The following is a 21,635-nucleotide window of genomic DNA, read 5'->3' as shown; positions in this document are numbered from 1 at the left end:
TTAGCACTACTCGACACGTCTTGTACGTCACAGGCCTTTTGAGAAACTGCGTCAGTGCGTCTGAAAGAGAACGAAAATAACTCTCACTGACAATGTCAGACACCGGAAGTGTCTCCGTGGGTAGATCTATAGTGCCACTGGTCCTGGGGTCGATCACTGAAAGTGCATAATTCAATACAATTTTTGTATGGTTTTATCCAATACATATGTGTTTTCCAACTCGTCATGTCTGAGGAAATGCATATAAAAGACAATTTCCTATTGTCGAGTCTAGTACAACTTCCTGTTAGTAGTTTAAGATATAGACCATAACACACGAGATGATTTATCCTACAGCGAGAGGTAAAAAACATCAACATTTAATTTAGGTTGAAAGTGTATAGGTTAATGACGTCATAGACATAGAGAATAACATACGAGTACCCGTTGGAGCCAATTTATCTTACACCTGGCGCCGTGCTTATAAACCTTAAAATCTAGACTTTAATGAAGTCCAGACTTTAACGTCATGGCAACGCCAATCAAATAGCATTACGTTAAAGACTGTACTTTATTAAAGTCTAGACTTTACGTTTTATAAGCACGGGCCCAGTGGTTGCCAAGTGTATCTAATGAGTGAAAGCGAGTTAGATACTTTTGAAAACTACGAGTTGTAAGATACATCGTCTCTATTTGGCACGAGTGGATTATTGTATTTCTTACACACCGTCAAAAAGTCATTTTAATATAGTTTAATCGAAAAACACTAAACAAAAGTCTCAACTTTTCATTTAGGTTGAAGGTGTATAAGTTAATGACGTCATAGACATAAATTGCGTTCTAAAATGACGTCATCCGTTTATGGTTCCTCTGGACAATTGGGTCATGACCTCGGAAGAGCCAATCACAGATCTCAGAAGTGATCTACAACATATGTTGGAGACGATATTGATCTGCAATGTGTCATTACTAACACATGTGTGTGAGAAAAAGCTATGTCGCAGAGGCGGGTCTCCATTCTCCTTTTCCAGACAAGATGTTTCATTGATCATAATATTGTTACACACTCATTAAACATAGAACTTTCAAAATGCGTTAGGTTGTCATTAAAAAATATCAATTTTCTTTTTATAGGCACACATAAAATTAACGACATCACTATTATTTCGTTTTGAAAGAATAGCAAAAAAGAAAGAAAAAAAAGAACAAAATAAAGAACAAAACAAAAGAAAACAATAATTTTTGTCTTAATGACCACAAACTCCCTCTATCTCCCCCACCCCGTCCCCATGATGCAACCGTTTCCCCGCAAAACAAACACTGTTTTACTGCAAACTGATAATTAAAAATCGTTAATGCAAGACGTACCGTGGTAACGCCCCTTTGGCATAACCTGGGTACGTAACAGTGTCTACGACTTTGACGTCAACTTCTGTTTCTCTATAATAATTGTTAATTGAATTATCCGCATGCACCTATCGCCATCAAATATGTAATTGATTTATTATGAACTGGTACCTGATTACGTATCACACTAATGTATGCGAACGTTTGTGTGAATGCTGCACATTAACTTGTTTCCTGTTGCTACGTAATTATCAATTGGCTGATTGTTGTGTGACGTAACAAGCGGTCGGCTGTTTGTGCGGTTATTACGTAACACGCTGTCGTACTCTGCTGAAAATTGAGTCTCAACAGCAGCTGCGTTCACACTTATGCTAGGCTTAGACTACCAATTGCTAGGACAGAGTTGGCCAACTTTCTGCTCTCACGACTTCTACGACTGTCCAGTTGCTAGTTTGAGCGCTCTTACAACTCGATTCTCGTCGCACACAACACCTACGACCGATTAGTTGTTAATCTGAGCGCATCAGTCGTACGTCGGGTGTTGGGGAAATTACAACGTGACTGTGGAGTTGGCCAATTTCTTATTGCCAGTTGACAATTCAAACAAGTTTAACTAAATCGGGGTTTTTTATTTGTTTTTGTTTAGCGACACTACTAGAGCAAATTGATTAGTTAATCATCGGCTATTGTATGTCAAACATTTGGTAATTGTGGCTTTAAGACTGTAATTGTGTGTTTGTGTATAACATTAGTAAAATGTTAAATAATAGTGAAGCGATGTTGGAGCTTTAAGTATTGACATTGTTTTCGACTTTGCTTGCTTTAATGAAATTGCGTTTGTACATGCATCTTTTGTGAATGAATATACCTAAAGCAATTATAGGCTGCAAGGAAATTAATCAATGTTTTCTTTTATAAACATATTTGGCTTATAGACATTACGAAAAACTGATGAGCATGGCAACATATCGACTATTGCCAAGTAAAACATATCGACTATTGCTAAGTAAAACAAAAATATATATAAAAAAATAAAAAAAATAAAAATGCAATATATGTCTAACCGTATTGTAAAGACAACTGTACATAAAAATCAATGTACAAAACGGATATTGTGCCCTCGAGTTGTCTCTTTCTTCTGCGATTATGCAACTCGACAACTGGGTGACAATTAGCGAAGACGGTCAATCGTAATGATTTGAGTCTGTCACGCACCAACAGTTATATTATGTATCACCTGGTTAAGCCATCATAACAGAACACAACATTAATCATGTATATTATTTCCGTGCTTATATTTTCGATTAAGGTTCAGTCACGCTGTCCTGGTCACACATCTCAGCTATCTGAGCTATCTGTTCAGGACAGTGGGTTAGTAGTTAATTTGTTAGTTGTTAGTTGTCAGTGAGAGAGAAGAGAGTGTAGTGGCCTTACACCCACCCAAGGAGTCGTTAAAGCTCGCTCTGAGTGAGAGCTGGTACCGGGAAGCGAACTCAGTATCTACCAGACTTAAGTCCGATAGCTTAAGCAGAACAGAACAGAACAGAACAGAGCTTAACTTTATTTACACTCATTTACATCATACGGCGATATATGGAGGTGATTTACAAACGTTTTGTGCTGCTGCAGTCAACGTTTAAAGTTTTGTTTTTTTTAATTACTAGATTCATTCATTAAACAATAGCGACATATAGTCTTAAAGAAGAAACCCGCTACACTGTGCCATTAGTAGAAAGGGCTCTGTTATATCTACCATCCCACAGATAGGATAGCACATACCACAGCCTTTGATATACCTGTTGTGGTGTACTAGCTGGAACGAGAAATAGCCCAAGTGTCCCCCACCCCAACCCGACGGGGATCGATCGTAGACCGACCGCGCATCAGGTAAGTGTTGCAGTAAAATTCGATGACATATGCAAATATAACTTTAGTTATTACAATAGACTGTCGAAGTTTTGAAAAAGGGAAAACATCCGTTCCTTATTATTAATCATAAGAGATTGTTCTCGTGCATATTTACAGTTCCCTCTAGATTCACGACATATCGCTAGTCATCGAGTAAAACCCGGGGTTAAGTGTCTGTCAACTATACGGTCTGATCGGCGTCTAAAAACGTCTAAAGCGTCTCCTTGATTACCTGGATTCATGGTAGGGCGTGCATTAATCACGACAACTCTGGGAATGAAAGTTTTCTCAAGTCTCGCTCAGTATAATTAATAACTGACAACTGCCATGAAAAGCCAACCAGCTCACACGAAGGTTGTTTTTTCTTCTTCTTCTGTCTTGGTTAGATCTAGAGCTCTGCGGAATCCTGGATACGGGTTGGCTTGGGTAACTGCAATACTGTGACAGCAGCGGCGCTGTAAATAATGTCTGTGCTGTGTGTACACATCGGGTAGAGAGTGGGTCACCGGGTAGTTTTTGTGCCAGGTCATGTCGTGTGTAACTTATATTATATTATATTGTATATATGTATATATGTGTACCGCTGTGTCTGGGTCGTGATGACACTGGGGTGGAACAGAAATGGAATGTTTGTTTATTAGTGTCATCCCTGCTCATTGTTGTTGCTTATTTAAGAAAAATTATTTATTTATTTTATTTAAAAAACAAATTGGTGTGTGTGTGTGTGGGGTTTTTTTTTTTTTTTTTTAATTATTTATTTAGGCCCTATTTTATTTTTTATTTTTTTATTTTTTTTTCCGTGGGGGATGGGGTGGTGGTTTGTTTATGTTTAGTTTACGTTTGGTGTAGGTTTGTTTTTTGTTTTGATCATTGTTTTCGGTAAGTTTTCATTTTAAATTTTGCTTAGCTTGACTTGGCTTGGCTTGGCTTGGTTTGGCTTGTTTTGGCTTGTTTTGGCTTGGCTTGCCTTGGCTTAACTTTATTATTATTATTATTATTATTATTATTATTATTATTATTATTATTATTATTATTTTATCATTATTATTTTTTTATTATTATTAAAATTATTATTATTATTATTATTATTTTATTCTTCTTTTGTTTTCTTTTCTTTTTTGACGTGTGTGTGATGTTTTTGGGGTTTTTTTTGTGTTGTTTGGGTTTGTTTTTTGTTGTGCTTTTTTCTTTTTTCTTTTTTTTTTTTTGGGAGGGGGGGTAAGGGGGTGAGGGTGTAAGTGTCGTTTGGTACGGGATCTATCTCAAGTTTTATATAGCGCTCACCTGCTTGGGACATAGGATCGAGCCTCCTCGAGGAGCACATCGACTTGTTTCCCTCTCTCACCCCCTGAACCACTGCCCCTGAACCACCGCCCCTGAACCACCGCCCCTGATATATCACAGGCCTGTCTGTGAGAAAGTGCTTATAAAAGATTCCATGCAACTCATGGCAAATGTAGCGGGTTTCTTCTCAAGTATATGTGTCAGATCGACAGTTAAAGGCATACTGTCACAGATTTAAGAACCTTATTTCTCTCAAAATTAATAATAAATAAAAATTACATTAATATTTGGAAACCAAATCTAGCTATCGCATCACATTAACTGAACTACAATTGAGTGAAATCCATGTCAATCCTGTTGACAATATTAATTTTTGAATTATAGACCATTGCCATAATTCAATTATTTTTAAGAAATATCATTAATAAGTGGAGTATGGTGGCTACGTAGATGGTTGAATAAAGTACATTTAGGGACAAATCAAAATTGTATATTTTTAGGTAATACGTTGTTAGGCTATTTAATAGGTCTGTGGTCTGTGACAATATGCCTTTAACATATTTGTTCTAGTAGTGTCATTAGAATGGAGAAAGGAAATGTTTTATTTAACGACGCACTGAACACATTTTATTTACGGTTATATGGCATCAGACATATGGTTATGGACCACACAGATATTGAGAGAAGAAACCCGCTGTCGCCACTTCATGGGCTACTCGTTTCGATTAGCAGCAAGGGATCTTTTATATGTACCATACCACAGACAGGATAACGGCCTTTGATATATCAGTCGTGGTGCACTGGCTGGAGCGAGAAATAGCCCAAGGTGCCCACCGACGGGGATCGATCCCAGACCGATCGCGCATCAAGCGGTACGTTTTACCACTGGGCTACCTTCCGCCCCTGTCGTTAGAATGAAAAAATAAACCCACATTTTTGTTTGATTTTATGTTGTGAATTTGTTTCGTTGACTTGACTTGCTTTGTTTTATTTTATTTTATTTTATTTTATTTTATTTTAATTTAATTTAATTTAATTTATTTATTTAAGGTTTTGGGGTGGGGCTTTTTTTGGGGGGAGTTGTTATTGTTTTCGGTGTGTGTGTGGGATTGGGGGGTGTTGTTTTTTTGTGGGAAGGGGTTTCGGGGGGAGGGGGGAGGTTCGGGTTTGTTTCGTACATTATGATAAGAAGATTAGTTCTTTGAAACCAGATTGCATAACCACTGCGCCATTGACACATATTGCTAACATGCAGGATATTTATTCACTGCGCCGGTAGAGTTAATTTACGACTACAGGGGAAAGTTATAAATCTGCGTTTAGTGGTTCTCTCTCCTCACGACCCCACTGCAACACCATTCAACAAACCAGTCACTCCCAGAGGCTGTACTTTACCGGGCCAGGACAGATTTCATTTATGATGACCCGGTCTTATTGGCGTGACGCTTCAATAGTGGTAGGTTCCGGGTTCGCCTTCCAGTACCAGCTTCAACCCATGGTGAGTACGCAGGAGGTCACTGAGAGGTGGTATATATGTCTGCAGATTGCTCTTAAAAAGAATAAAAAATGGGGACTGAGAGAAAGAAAGAATGAAGGGAAGAAGGAAGGAAGAAAATAAATAAACAAAAGGAAAGAAGAAAGAAAGAAAGAAGCGAAGGGAGGAAGGAAGGAAGGAACAAAGAAAGAAAGAAAAACAAGCGAAAGAAAAAAGAAAAGGAAAGAACTAGAAAGAAAGAATGAATAATATATAAAGAGAAAAATAAAGAATAAAAGATAGAAAGAATAAAAGAAAGATAGAAACAAAGACAGAAAATAGAAAGGACAGAAAGATAGAAAGAAAAAAGAAAGAATGTAAGATAGAAAGAAAGAAAGAAAGAAAGAGAAAGATAGAGAGAAAGGAAAGGAAAGTGAAACGAAAGAAAAAAGAAGAGAAATATGTTCTTTATTCAGTTTTAACACAAATGTATGGTAGGAAAACGTCTCTCTAATTCCTCCCCCCCCCCCCCCCCCGATACCACCCGCCGCGGGTATGATGGCAGGGTGGACTCTCTTCGCTACAGTTAACACCCGAGCATTGTGAGCTATGATTCCTCATCCACCCTCACCTCCCCCTCCCCCTCCCTCCCCACGTTACGTTATGTTAGGCCCTGTCTACCATTACCCTGTCTCCTTTACAAACAGCTCGGGTAGCTGCGATGTGTACTTGAACTGTAATTTGATACAAGGACGATTACAACAGAACAATTCTTTTTTTCATGTCACTCAGTACAGTTTTTTTGTTTTGCTTTACGCACCGTCGGTCTGGGATCGATTCCCGTCGGTGACCCATTGGGCTATTTCTCGTCCCAGCCAATGCACCACGACTGGTATGTCAAAGGCCGTGGTACGTGCTATTCTGTTTGTGGGATGGTGCATGTAAAAGATCCCTTGATGGTAATTGCGTGGAGACAGCGGGTTTCCTCTTTTATTATCTGAGTGGTCCTTAACCATATGTCTGACGCCATATAATCGTAAATAAAATGTGTTGAGTGCGTCGTTAAATAAAACATTCCTTCCTTCCTTCTCTGAGACTACAACCCATGTAATTAAGAAAATGTCCACGGCAAAAAAACTTGCCATTGAAAAAACCCTGAATATAGTCCACCGGCCTCGGTGGCGTCGTGGCAGGCCATCGGTCTACAGGCTGGTAGGTACTGGGTTCGGATCCCAGTCGAGGCATGGGATTTTTAATCCAGATACCGACTCCAAACCCTGAGTGAGTGCTCCGCAAGGCTCAGTGGGTAGGTGTAAACCACTTGCACCGACCAGTGATCCATAACTGGTTCAACAAAGGCCATGGTTTGTGCTATCCTGCCTGTGGGAAGCGCAAATAAAAGATCCCTTGCTGCTAATCGGAAGAGTAGCCCATGTAGTGGCGACAGCGGGTTTCCTCTTAGAATCTGTGTGGTCCTTAACCATATGTCTGACGCCATATAACCGTAAATAAAATGTGTTGAGTGCGTCGTTAAATAAAACATTTCTTTCTTTCTGAATATAGTCCAAGGCAAAACAATGCCGTGGAAATTAAAACCTCCGCGTCAATCTTCACGGCATTGCTGATTGCCGTCGGCAATTGCAGGGGTTGGTTTAAGACTATATGTCAAAATTACCAAATGTTTGACATCCAATAGCTGATGATGAATAAATCAATGCGCTCTAGTGGTGTCGTTAATTAGTGGTGCTTAATTAACTTCAAGGTGTATATTTGATAGGGTAAATAAACACTTTGGTACGTGCATCAGGGCCGTAGATACGATTTTGGGGGGGGGGGGGGGGTGCGCAGATGAATTCTTGGAACGAACGAACAGGGAAAGCACAAGACACCATGGGGGTCCGGGGGGATCCCCCCCCCCCCCCCCCCCCCCAGGACATTTTGAAATCTAGAGGGTCTGAAATGTTATTTTGCAGCCATTTCAGGAAGGTTACATATACTTAAAATGTCAATATCATTAAAAGCAAATTGTCATGTTTTTTATTTTATTTTATTTTATTTTTTATTTTTTATTTTTTTTGGGGGTGGGGGTGTCTTTTGTTGTTGTTTTTGTTCGTTTTTTCCCCGTATGTGTTTGTGTGTGTGTGTGTGGGGGGGGGGGGGGGGTGCATGCTTCTTGAATCTCTGGTCTATGAATTGTTAGAATTCGCCACCTAGTGCGCGCACTAACTGTTTGACGCTTGGTTCGTGTTTATTGCTAAGTACAGTTATCGATTATCGCATGTTTAGCGATCACAGGAGACGAAGCGGAACCGGCGAGTTAATATTTTATACCACTTGACTTGGAAGCACGGCTGACTGGACAGAACCACGCATTGTACACCCACGGGTTAGTACTAGACTGTGTTCAATAATTGATTATCACCAGCCTCAGTGGTGTCGTGGTTAAGCCATCGGACACAAGGATGGTGGGTCCTGGGTTCGCCTCCCGGTACAGGTCTCGGTGGTGTCGTGGTTAAGCCATCGGACATAAGGCTGGTAGATCCTGGGTTCTCAGCCCGGTACCAGCATCGGTGGTGTCGAGGTTAAGCCATCGGACATAAGACTGGTAGGTCCTGGGTTCGCAGCCCGGTACCGGCCTCGGTGGTGTCATGTTTAAGCCATCTGAAATAAGGCTAGTAGGTACTGGGTTCGCAGCCCGGTACCGGCCTCGGTGGTGTCGTGGTTAAGTCATCTGAAAGAAGGCTGGTGGGTCCTGGGTTCACAGCCCGGTACCGGCCTCGGTGGTGTCGTGGTTAAGTCATCTGAAATAAGGCTGGTGGGTCCTGGGTTCACAGCCCGGTACCGGCTTCCACAGAGAGCAGTTTAAAGACTCAGTGGGTGGGTGTAAGGCTCACTAACAACTGACCACTAATCACTAATCACAGTCCAGGTAGCTGAAGTGTGTGTGTCCAGGACAGCGTGCCTGAACCTTGATTGGATATAAGCACAAAAATAACTACAGTGTATGAATGAATGAATGAATGAAATAATGAATGAATGATTTGATTACAGGCAAAGTCGTATATCTGTTCAAGACTGTGTGAAACGTGTTTGAGTAAGGCCACTTTAAATATTAAAGGCCGTGGTATGTGCTATCCTGTTTATAGGATGGAAGGAAGAAGAAAGGAAATGTTTTATTTAATGACGTACTCAACACATTTTATTTACGGTTATATGGCGTCGAACATATTATGGTTAAGGACCACAAAGGTATTGGGAGGGGAAACCCGCTATCGCCACTTCATGGGCTACTCTTTTCGATTAGCAGCAAGGGATCTGTTATATGCACCATCCCACAGACAGGATAGTACATACCACGGCTTTTGTTACACCAGTTGTGGAGCACTGGCTGGAACGAGAAGCCCAATGGGTCCACCGACGGGGATCGATCCCAGACCGACCGGGCATCAAGCGAACGCTTTACCACTGGGCTACATCCCGCCCCATCTAAAAATGTAGCGGGTTTCCTCTCTAAGACTATTTGTCAAAATTACCAAATGTTTGACATCCAATAGCCGATTAATAAATCAATGTGCTCTAGTGGTGTCGTTAAACAAAACAAACAAAATACAGCCATAGCTGTCATTGGTGAGTTGTGTGATGTGATTTGATGTCAGAGAGTGTTGCGTCATAAAGTCATCTGATTTCTTCTTCTTCTTTGCATTCGCTGACTACACTTCTAAATTTGATCGTACGATGAAGAGCACGTCCTCTCTAGGTTCTCCTTGTTGCCATAGAGCTTGGTAGCAAGAGATTCTTGGTGAGGTCAGATCTCCTCCCTGGTCTTCTGCTGCTGCGGACATCTCTGGAGGATATGCTCTGTTGTCTGGTCTTCTTGACCGCATGTGCATATACTGATATAGGCGAGGAGGCAAGGCGGAACTTCCTGTGCATGTGTGAGTTCAGCCTGTTATATCCAGTGCGGAGACAAAAGAGTGTGAGCTGCTGCTGTCTAGTTAGGAGATGGTAGCTGTCTTTGTCTTTGGTTTTTGGTGGTCTCATGATTGCTTTTATGATGGGGTTTTTCTCTTGGAATTCGATGTTGTTCCACTGCTGTTCTTTGCTTGCTCCTTTTTTTTGTTGTTGTCCACTTTCTCTCATTTCCTAGGATACCATAATGGGCTGGTATCCATGAAGGACCACCTGTCTGTTTTTGGTGACTTGTTGCAGCTTTGTGGACAGGTTTGGAAGTTTGTCAGTTTCGATGGCTTCCAAGACAGATAATGCGTCAGTGAGGAATACAACTTGCTGGCAGTCATCTGTGCAATGCTGAATGATGGAGGTAGCTTGGATGAGCGCTTCAGTCTCTGCTCGATAGTTGGTGCAGTGCAATCCGGTGGAGCCTACACTTGTGTCGAGGTTATCGCTGCATGGAAATTCTATGTGGATTCCAGCACCTCCATTGGACACTGCATTGGTTGCTGATCCATCTGTGTACACATGTATCCATGCTTCTGATGGGTATTTCTCAGCTATTGTTGCAAGGGCAAGAGATCTCTTTACAAGGTTGTCCTGCTCATCACCTCAGGTGAGACTTGGGATAGTTTTTTTTTAACCTGGATGTCTGGTGTCGCTATGGCCCATGGTTTAGCTGTGTCCTTCGGATTAAAGGTGAGTGTTCCACTGGGTAAGGCGGTTCTGTGTTGTCTGAGAAGCCTTCTGTATTCATGCACAAAACTGCTGCGTTTGAGCCAGTTTGTTGTGTTGTTGTTTAGCCTTTGTCTCATAGCATGGTCTGTCACACTAGTGAACCTTTCAGCGTGGATCATGATCTTCACTTCTCGTCTTTTGTTGAGAGGCTTTATGTGAGTAAGCTGTTCCATGTTTTTGATTGGTGTCGACTTCATTGCTCCTGTTATGATACGGAGAGCTTGGTTCTGGACGTTGTCAAGTGCCTGCTGGTTTGTTTTAGCTGTTGTTGACCATGCTGTGGAACCGTATTCGATGTGAGGTCTTATTGTTCCTTGGTATACTGTTTTTAGTATTTTTTTCGTTGGCTCCCCATGTGGTTCTAGCAAGTTTTCTGAGAATACATAGTTTTTGTCTGGCATTTATTTCTGCTTGTGCAAGATGTGGTTTCCAGGTTTGTCGTTTGTCGAAGATGACACCGAGATATGTTGGTTGTTCAGCCTCAGGCAGAGGAGTTTCATCGAGTGTGTCGCTCCGTGCTTTCTTCTTGGTTGGCCCATTTTTCCAGATTGTTGACAGCTAGTTGCATTCTATATGTAGCAGTCGTGATATGTTCTTCTGCACACCACATTGCTGTGTCGTCTGCAAACATAGCCACTTTGATTCCCTTAGGAGGTCATTGAAGTATATTAGGAAGAGGGTTGGTGAGAGGACTCCTCCGTGTGGAACACCGTGTCGGAGCAGCATTCTGTTGCTTTTGTATCCATCTACTGTCGATAGTGTAGATAGGACTTGGTCCAGTGTAGCATGTGGCCAGCTACTCAGTGTCTCTGCAATTTGAGAATAAGACCGTCTGTCCAGACTTTATCAAAGGCTTTCTGGATGTCAACCCAAGTAGTGAGAACCAGTTTCTTTTGTTGGAATGCATCTTCAATTTCTTGTGAGAGATATGTGACCTGGTCTTCAGTGCTGCGAAAATGACGGAAACCTGCTTGTTCTGGAATGAGAAGGTTCTCTGTTTCAAGGTACCATTGGAGCCTATCGTTGATAATTCTTTCCATGGTCTTTGCAACGCAGCTGGTGAGACTGACTGGGCGGTAGCTCACAGATTTTTTTCTTATCTTTTCCTTTTTTGAGGATGGGGATCATGATAGCATCTCTCATCTCATTTGAATCAGTGTATTTTTGTCGGGCACTGTTGCACTTTAAAAAAAATGATGTACAAGATACTAATAAATCTAAAACCACCTCGACATTATTTTCTGATTCTTACGTCTATGCAGTGCCTGTTTGCTTGTCTGCCTACTGTATGTCTGTCTGTCTGTTTGTCTGTCTGCCTTCCTGCCTACCTTTCTATTTGTTTGTCTGTCTGTATGTGTATGTCCGTCAGTGTGTGCGTCTGTCTGCCTTCCTGCCTACCTTTCTATTTGTCTGTCTGTCTGTGTGTGTCTGTCCGTCAGTCTGTCTGTCTGTCTGTCTGTGTGACTGTCTGTCTGTCAGTCTGTCTGCCGGACTGTCTTACTTTCTGCCCGATTGTCTGCCTCTCTGTATCTATGGCTGTATGCTTGCCTGCCTCTTTGCTGTCTTCCTGTTTACTTGCCCGGTCGCCTGCTCGTCGGTCTGTCTGTTAAAAATGGCGATTTCTAACACAGATAAAGTGATGCTGATTTTTTACACCTGACCGCAGAACGACAAAATATTTTTATCTTCAGCTTTTTTTTAACGCGTTTTACTCACGAGCGGAAAATAAAATGTAATAAAAACAGCCACCAATATTCGACCGTTCATCCATGATGACTTCCCTTTAATTCCTTGTTCGCAATTTCCGGTTCACTGCGCCCCCATCGATTGTCTCCCCCTTTGAACGATTACCTCCCTTTATCTTCCGTCTGTGACAGTACGACAGCGAAACAAACAGAACAAGAACCTTGCATGTTGTCCTATGATAAACATGGGAGCAATTTGAGGCCGGCAGATTCTTAACTCGGCAATTTGCGATTTTGTTCCTTACAGATTTAATCATCCAGAAAAGAGATATTTTCCCCATTTAATGGAGTAACCGAGATATTGTGTTACGGACGAAACAAAATGCCGTGTTCGAAATGTACTAAAGGAATGCATGCAGTCAAACGTTGAAAACAATCTTGGACTCTTTTTCAGTGACAGTTTCGAGGTCGTGGGTTCAGGGCCGTAACAGGGTTTTTTTTTTCTTTCTCTGGGGTGAGGACAGTTCAGTGTTTATTTTACCTATAACTAACATATAATATATATGAGCAAACACGCATGCGCGTTCTAGCTGTTGGAAGAAAACAAAATCTCGCACTAAAGTTTGTCTTATCTTTCTGTAGTAGAGAAAGAAAGAAAGAAGTGTTTTATTTAACGACGCACTCAACACATTTTATTTACGGTTATATGGCGTCAGACATATGGATAAGGACCACACAGATATCGAGAGAGGAAACTCGCTGTCGCCATTTCATCGGCTACTCTTTTCGATTAGCAGCGAGGGATCTTTTATAAGCACCATCCCACAGACAGGGTAGTACATACTACGGACTCTGATATACCAGTCGTGGTACACTGGCTGGAACGAGAAATAGCCCAATGGGCCCACCGACGGGGATCGATCCCAGAATGACCGCGCATCGAGCGAGTGCTTTACCACTGGGATAAGTTCCGCCCAAACAATAGATAAATTCGGGCAAAATTAACTGGCCTGAAGCCTTTTCACCGTGTATTTTTATTATTCTACCCACAATATTAGTTGTAATCCATATAAAAACTCGGGTCTCTGACTTTAAACTATATCTTGGGCTCATTGGGCTATTTCTCGCTCCAGCCAATGTACCACAACTGGGTACACCAAAGGCCGTGGTATGTGCTATCCTATCTTTGAGATGGTGCATATAAAAGATCCCTTGCTGCTAATCGAAAAAAAGTAACCCATGAAGTTGCGGCAGCGGGTTTCCTCCCTTAATATCTGTGTAGTCCTTAACCATATGTCCGACGGCATATGACCGTAAATAAAATGTGTTGAGTACATCGTTAAATAAACAATTTCCTTTCCTTAAACTATGTCTATATCAAATATAAATAAAGCCCCAACAACATCGGCATTTACAAGAACATTATTAGGCGATCAGCTTTCCGAATCAATTCAGTATACACATGTATATTTCGTATTACAATGGCGTTACGTGTACTGTTGTAATTCCCCCAAGTGATAAATTAAAAATGTCAACAACAAAATGGCGCGCTCCTTTTTTTATCTGTTCTTCACACATCGGAAGCCTGGCTGAATTACCTATCTTTAACAGCAGATAGATCATAAACGTGGAACGTAGATCCATTAATATTTGAAGAGAAGTATTCTAAAACGCGCGATATGCAGAAACAATTAATCTAATAATACGCTTCGGCAAATCCAGGTCGAAGTTTTATACCTTGTACTTTGGCAAATTGGGTCACTGAACACGAATCCGTTGGAATTTTTGGTCTACGGCCATGTTTTATATCCGGAACTGTAATTTATTCAAAATGGCGGACAAAGTATGTCATTTGCCATGAATTTTAGGGTTTTATGAGCAAATAATCCGTGTGATATATCAATATATAAGTTTTGGGGTTGTAGAACACGGATGTGACACTTATATGTAGATAAGACTTCATACAGAGGCTCGTTGTGCATTTGTTAATAGTACGTAGCCCAGTGGTACAGCGCTCGCTTGATGCGCGGTCGGTTTGGGATCGATCCCCGTCAGTGAGCCCATTGCGCTATTTTTAGCTCCAGCCAGTACACCACGACTGGTATATCCCTGTCTGTGGGATGGTGCATATAAAAGATCCCTTGCTGCAAATCGAAAAGAGTAGCCCATGAAGTGGCAACAGCGGGTTTCCTCTCTCAATTAACCATTATTAGTAATATTATACTGGCAGCCACGAGCTCTGGATAAGGCGGGGAAGGGAGGGGTTATTTTCGAATATTGACCTAATTTAAACACGGCAGAAGTATTTAGTCATGGGTGGGGTGGGGTGGGAGACTAACAGATTGTTAGGCCTAAAATTTTGAAACTAGATATCGTGAAATGTAATTTCTTGCATTCGACAAGTAAAATTCATCACGGCAAAGTTAAAGTTGAAGTTTGTTTTGTTTAACGACACCAGTAGAGCACACTTATTAATGAATCATCAGCTATTGGATGATAAACTTAAAATTGTGTTAATTATGATATGTTGCCTTCAGAGTAAATCCACTACATATTTCCACTGGCAGCATGGGATCTTTTATATGCACTGTGCCACAGGCAACACATACCACGGACTTTGAAATATCAGTTGTGGAGCAGTAGTTGGGACGGGAAAAAGCGAATAGGTCCGCCGAGGATGTCCAATCCTACGACCCGTGCACCTCAGACAATATTTGAGCCAGGGAAATCGAACCCCTCTCCACAAAGCGCCAACCCCAACCTCAATCCCCGCACATGCGCATGTGGCATAAAAAAGTTAAAGTTTGTTTTGTTTACATTAGTAGCAAGGGATCTTTTAAAACAAGAAAGAAAGAAAGAAATGTTTTATTTAACGACGCACTCAACACATTTTATTAACGGTTATATGGCGCCAGACATATGGTTAAGGACCACACAGATATTGAGAGAGGAAACCCGCTGTCGCCAATTCATGGGCTACTATTTTCGATTAGCAACAAGGGATCATTTTATATGCACTATCCCACAGACAGGATAGTACATACCACGGCCTTTGTTTCACCAGTTGTGGAGCACTGGCTCGAACGAGAAATAGCCCAAAGGGTCCATCGATCCGCGCATCAAGCGGATGCTTTACCACTGGGGTACGCCCCGCCCCAGGATCTTTTAAATGCACCATCCAAATGACAGGATGGCACATACCACGGCATTTGATATGCCAGTTGTGTTGCACCATTCCACAAACATAATAACATATACCGCGGGCTTTGATATACCAATCGTGGTGCACTGGCTGCAACGAGAAACAGCTCAATGGGCGGACCGATGAGGATCGATCCCAGATCGACTGCGCTGCGAGCTGGCGCTATACCCCTGGACTACGTCCGGTACTACTGCACTTCTCCATTCATAATTTTTAGAAAAACAACCCGCAGTCTGAGACGCTAAACTTTACAAGCGACAACCAAAAGATTAACACGCTCCCTCACTGTACCGATACCAGCGACGCGTGATGTCGCGCGCTTCTGTTGTTTAATTCCCTCCTCGTCGTATCTCCGGAGGAAGACGAAAACGTACTGTCGGAGACCACGACAACACGTTGTGTCTGTATACACATCCATCCGCGACGACAACGTCACACAGCGAGGACAGGTCGGCCTCCAGGGGTCACGGGAGGTCACGTGGGGTTTGGGATTTTTGTCTCGTCAGCCATATTTATGCAGCTGTGACTTAACCCAGCGGGATTTCTGCCGTCAGCCTTATTTCCTCACCTTAGCAACAAACAAAACTGTGTTCGTCATAATATGCCCGTGAATCTTTGTATGATGTATGTCTAAGTCAATGTTTTGGTGAGGATGTTTTATAGTACATTTTAGTATAACAACAACATTGGAATCACTCAAAGCGCTCGCTTGATGCACGATCGGTCTAGGATCCATCCCCGTCGGTGGACCTATTGGGCTATTTCTCGTTCCAGTCGATGCACCACCACTGGTATATCAAAGGCCGTGGTATGTGCTATCATGCCTGTGGCATGGTGCATATATAGTGTGTATATCACCAAATCAAATCCCATAGATGACAGTGGTAAAATATGTGGCTAAAACTCCTACCTTCAGCGTATCTATCGACATAAACCCCACGGATATAAATACTACCACCCCTCACCCTTAAAGTGAATCAGAAAAAAACTGGGGGCTAAACTGCTCATTTCACAGATAACGGGTAGCGTCTATGACTACCCTTGTTCCGCACAAAATTTGAGTACTTGTTTTTACAGGTACCCCATTCATGTTTCAAGTACAAAGTTACTTAACACAGTAATTTTAGATAAAATACAATTGCATAAATTTTTTTCAAGATGATTTTTTTTTTTTACAACAAACACACTCACATTTATCACCAATCACAGGACTTGTGGTATTAACTGGTCTATCAAACGTTGGGTGCACCTAGAACTTTATTTGTTGTTATTTGGTTTAGTACTACCTAAAAGATCCCTTGCTATTAATGAACAAATTTAGCGGTTTTGGGGGGTTTAATAATAAAATAAACATATTTAGTTGTTTAGCTTTTAATGTACAAATATTTTCACCACAAAATAAATAAATAAATAAATAATAATGATAATAATAATAATTATTATAATAATAATAATAATAATAATAATAATAATAATATAAAATAATATAAAAACAAACAAAACCAAAAAAATAACACAAAATATATATATACTCTTCAAAAGAAGAAACGCAAAACCACATTGTCGTAACATTTGGAGAATTGATTTAATTATTGAATGGCGAGTCCGATAATTACCAAATGTTGCAGGATTGTTCACAATTCACTCTAGTCCATTGTGAGTAAGTGATAGGACACACCACCAAGGTCAAAGTCATCTGGAGTCAATACCGGGTGTGGCCTCCGCGTGTGTTGACAACTGCCTGGCACCGCCTGCCCATTGAAGCAACCAGAGTACGGATGACGTCCCGGGGGATGGTGGCCCACTCGGCCTGCAAGGCTGCTGCCAGCTCGGGCAGGGTCTGGGGCTGTGGTTGTCGCTGTCGGAGGCGTCGGTCCAACTCGTCCCATAGATGCTCAATTGGGTTCAAATCCGGTGATACAAATGGCCAAGGAAGGACATTAATGTTGTGTTCTGTAGGAAAGCCGTTGTGAGACGTGCTGTGTGAGGCCTGGCGTTGTCATGTTGGAACACTGCGTTGGCGTTGGGCCATAACTGGAACGATGTGTGGCCGGAGGATCTGGTCAATGTAGCCCTGTGCATTCAGGTTGCCCTGCACGTGGACCAGGTCAGTTCTGCCAGTGTGTGAGATGGCTGCCCACACCATGACACTACCCCCGCCGAATCTGTCCACTTCCTGCACGCAGTTTGCCGCATAACGTTCACCACGACGCCTATACACGCGACATCTTCCATCATGACGTCGGAGCAGAAATCAGGACTCGTCACTGAACCACACCTGTCTCCATCGCAGTTGAGGCCATTGTCGATGAATCTGGCACCACTGCAGTCGGAGTCGACGGTGTTGTGGTGTTAAGATGACACCTCGAACTGGACGTCTGGCACGAATTCCTACCTCACGTAGGCGGTTCCGTACGGTCTGGTCGGATATCCTGCGCAAACCTGGTATTGCTGCGGCTGTGGAGGTGGCAGTAGTCAATCGTTCCCGAAGGTGGCGTACCCGGATGTAGCGGTCCTGCCCGGGGGTAGTGACCCGTGGTCGACCGGATCTAGGGAGGTCACGTGTTGATTCATGTTGCTGGTAACGGTCCCACAGTCTGGAGATGGTGCTTGGGGACACATGGAATGCCCTGGCAACGGCCGTTCTGGATTCGCCTGCGTCTAGTCGGCCGATGGCATTGTTTCTCTGCGGTTCACTGAGACGTGGCATGTCCTGGATTGTCAACTGTCGGCCAGATACAGAGGCCAGGCAAGCGAACACCCTGCACTTTTATACTGTCGGTGTTCATGTTGCACGTGCAGACAACGCACGTGCAGTGGTGACATGGTTTGCACGTGGCTGCATTTTTACGAATATTCACATTTTGGAACTTTATTGTACAGTAGCTGCGTTTTATCGAATGTAACCGTGGGAATGTGTTTGGGACATGCAATGACCTTATATTCACAAAGCATGAACCGGTAGGAAACATAAAATCGGAGTTATAACCCATTTGTACCCTTTTGCGTTTCTTTTTTTGAAGAGTATATATCAGAATTACCAAATGTTCGACATCCAATAGCAAATTATCAATACATCAATGTGCTCTAGTGGAGTCATTAAAATAATTCAAACTTTAACTAATTACCTTGTATATCATTAGCGAAAAGTTAGCTCAACTATTCTTGGTGTCTCGACTGGGGAAGACCCCCCCCCCCCCCCCCACACACACACACACACACACATACACGCACATATATTCTTCCCTACCATCTTTCCCGTTCACCTCAAGAGGCGCCAGTGTAAAACATTATGTGATTAACCAGATCAATATCGATATTTGCCAATCACTCTTCACTTGACAGAAGATTCTGTCACTTTCTCAGGACAGCTTAATGGATCTCCGGGAAAAAAGGAGGAAATCACGAAAAGTCGTTCACAGAAGAGATTATTCTTCTCTGACATCTGTGTTCGAATCACGTAGTCAAACAATCAGGCAGGTCGTCCGCCATTATCTTTATCCTTTCTAGGTCTTGGGAAGCTCGCCTGTATTCTTTTAGTTTTTAAAATAATTCTTAAGCTTTAATTAAAACACTGTTTTGTTATATTAAATTTGACTTTGTCGAGGTAGTGAATTCGGTCATTCATCAGGCGGCTTAGATCCTTCATCGAGAGGTGGAGTTTAAAGGTGCAATATCGTATCACTCTCCTATAACATTAGCATAGAACAAGCATTTAAAAAAAACCCACTTTTTTATTTACTGTTTTATATGTAAACTGAAGCAAATGGACCCAATTAGAAGGATTTTTTTTTTAAGTTTAAATTTTTCATATAAAATCCTCTTTAGTATAGTCGGAAAAAATACGATTTCTCAGGTATTTTGTGAATGTGGCAAAAACGCGTCGCCATTTGATCACAATAAAATGAAGCAGTATAACAAAAAACAAAAAAATATGACAATTTTACTTGTTATCTCACCATACTATCCTCACAATGTTTAGTCACTTCCTGTATTTTTAGCTTCCTGTCAAACAAATGACCCGTCTGCCAAAATTGTGTATGTGAAATGCTAAAAAATGAACTTTTTATAGTGTTGCTACATATTAATAATCAAATTATATATATTATTTCTACTAAGCATATATACATAATTAGTGATAACAAATTTACTAAACAGTGTTTATTTATTGGTATATGTCTATATAATGTGAACCCATCTCTCTCTCTCTCTCTCTCTCTCTCTCTCTCTCTCTCTCTCTCTCTCTCTCTCTCTCTCTCTCTCTCTCTCTCTCCCTCTCATTTTGTCTGTCACTTTGCCTCTCCATTGTCTCTCATTCTTTCTCTACCCTCTCCCTCTGTGTTTCTATCTCTTTTTCTCTCTGCCTTTGTCTCTTTTCCCCTTTTCCTTCTGTCTTTCTCTGTGTCTATGTGTCTGTCTCTCTCTCTCTCTCTCTCTCTCTCTCTCTCTCTCTCTCTCTCTCTCTCTCTCTCTCTCTCTCTCTCTCTCTCTCTCTCTCTCTCTCTCTCTCTCTCTCTCCCACTCCCTATCTATCTCTCCCTCCACATCTTTCTGTGAAAAGTTAGGGAGGGGATTCAATTAAAACAATTTAAAGTAGAGAAAGCTGACACCGAGCTCGCTAATAACGCAATATGTGTCAGGGCCATTAACGGTAGAGCCATCCAGCTCAGGAAATATGTCTGTTTTATACTTGTACTTTGTCTCCCTTCACAAATCTACACGAGGAAACATCAATAAAAATGCTGTTCTGCATTAAAATCTAAATGTTGTTTACCAGCAGCATGTGCAGACGTCTACAGTCCATGCGCACAAGTCCAGAATTGTCTTATCCTGTCCAACAATTCACGTGTAGAGTTCTTCATTTCACGTGTTCAGTAATACAATTCACGAGCACAAGACACCGCCACCATCATCATAATCATCACCATCATCACCACCATCATCACCATCGTCATCATCATCACCATCATCATCACCACCAACATCATCATCATCATCACCACCATCGTCATCATCACCACCATCGTCACCACTATCATCACCACCAACATCATCATCACCATCACCATTTTCAACAACAATATCTCTACCATCAGCAGCAGCATCATCACCATAATCACCACCATCATCACCACCATCATTACCACCAACATCATCATCACCATCACCATTTTCAAAAACAATATCTCTTCCATCATCAGCAGCATCATCACCATAATCACGAACCCTATCATCACCACCATCATCATCATCACCACCACCACCACCACCATCATCATCATCACCATCATCATCATCATCATCATCACCATCATCATCACCATCGTCATCACCATCACCACCACCACCACCATCATCATCATCATCACCACCACCACCACCACCACCATCATCATCATCATCACCATCATCATTGTCATCACCATCATCATCATCATAAACATCATCACCACCACCAACATCATCACCATCATAATCATCATCATCACCATCACCATTTTCAACAACAATATCACTACCATCATCTCAGCATAATCACGAACCCTATCACCACCACCATCATCATCATCATCATCATCATCATCATCAAGATCACCTTCTTCATCAACATCACCAGTATCTTCATCATACACATCATCATCTTCATTATGAACATCATCATCAACAACAACCGTATCACCATATTCATCACACACGTCATTTTCTTCATCATCAACACAATCACCACCATCTTCATCATCATCATCATCATCATCATCATCATCGGCATCATCATGGTCGTCATAAAACTGTAACAGGTTTCCTCTGAAGACTGTAAGTCGGAATTACCAAATGTTTGACATCCAGTAGCAGATGATTAATAAATCAATGTGCTCTGGTGGTGTCGTTAAACAAAACAAACTTTAACTAACAGTCTTCTTTTTTTCTTCCTTTTTTTTCTTCTTTTTATTTACCAAGCATATACAGACAAAAATACAAACAATACAGAAACTTGTGTTAGTTTTTACAAAATAAAATCGTGTTTTTTTCAAGTCTACAAGTTTCATGAATAAGAATAAAACACTTG

Source organism: Gigantopelta aegis, chromosome 7, assembly GCF_016097555.1.
Source record: "Gigantopelta aegis isolate Gae_Host chromosome 7, Gae_host_genome, whole genome shotgun sequence".
NCBI classification, from domain to species: Eukaryota; Metazoa; Mollusca; class Gastropoda; order Neomphalida; family Peltospiridae; genus Gigantopelta; species Gigantopelta aegis.
The sequence above is the reverse complement of the archived record's forward strand: the minus strand, read 5'-3'. Positions refer to the sequence as shown.